Source organism: Octodon degus, unplaced genomic scaffold (assembly GCF_000260255.1).
Source record: "Octodon degus isolate 3935 unplaced genomic scaffold, OctDeg1.0 scaffold01800, whole genome shotgun sequence".
Lineage (NCBI taxonomy): Eukaryota > Metazoa > Chordata > Mammalia > Rodentia > Octodontidae > Octodon > Octodon degus.
The window spans coordinates 7,259-8,410 of NW_004526376.1; positions in this window are offsets into that span (position 1 = coordinate 7,259).

Genomic DNA, 1,152 nt, shown 5'->3' on the forward strand with positions numbered 1-1,152 from the left:
ACTCTTCAGTATTTTCTTGCTGAAAGATACTGCTGAGGTATTGCGCAGGTGTATACCCAAAAATTCAAATATTTATAAAGTATTTATATTGGCTTGAAGATCCTATAAATCATCATGGGGAAAAGATGTATCAAAATAAATGGAAGTCACTTCAGAAACAAACTTAAGTCCATTTCAGTTAAATAAATTGTTTAAAGCAAAAAAAAAAATTAATTTTTCATAGTACTTATGAGTTGCTGCTGTATTATATTGTGATGTTTATGTAGTTCAGTGTTTTTGTCTTTAGCAGCATAATTTATATTTTTTTTTCAAATGATGTAGCTGTGATAATTGTGTTTACCATGACTGGCAATGTTTTACAAACTTTTAGAAGATCGGTGATTCCATGCTGATTATTACATTGATAATGTTTTAAATGTCTAGTTCTACATTTTTTCTTAACTAGCAGGAAAACACAGAGATTGCAGGTATAGTCAATTGTATGGCTACCAATAAAAAAAGAAATCTCTTTCAGATCTCAAAAATAAATCATCTCTAATACATAAGAAACTTTTACCTAGTTGACCTTTAATGGGATGTACATCACATAAGATTTTGTTAAAGGCAGAGGACTGAATTCGAAAGAAAAGTCTTATCACTCTAGCAATCCTTGTGTTATATTTTGGAAGACCTGTTCAGCTGGAGTCATGAGTACATTTAATGCACCATGAGATTAACAACAATGAATTGGCACATGTGAAAACCTTTGTTTCTTAATTTAGTTTTGTACCAAGAGCATCTTTTGTGGGAAAACCTTATGGTATTTTTTGTACAAAACTTTACATTTTTTACAGGGCCAGGGAGCTGGCTCAGTGGAATAAGCGCTTCCCTGGCAAGTGCAAGGGCCTAAATTCAATCCTTGGTTCCAAAAACAAAAAACTTTACATTTTTACTATTACCAAATTATTGAGGGTGTCTCCCATAAAACTATGGAGATCAGTGGGGGTTCTTTATAATAAAGGTTGACCACTCCTCCATTCACCAGCTTGAATATGTCCAATGATTCCTTCTCACCCTAAGGGATTTTTAATTATTTAAATTTTTAGGAGCTGGTGAGATGGCTCAGTGGTCTAAAGCACCTACTTACAACAAGCTTAGCAAAGCACAGGGACC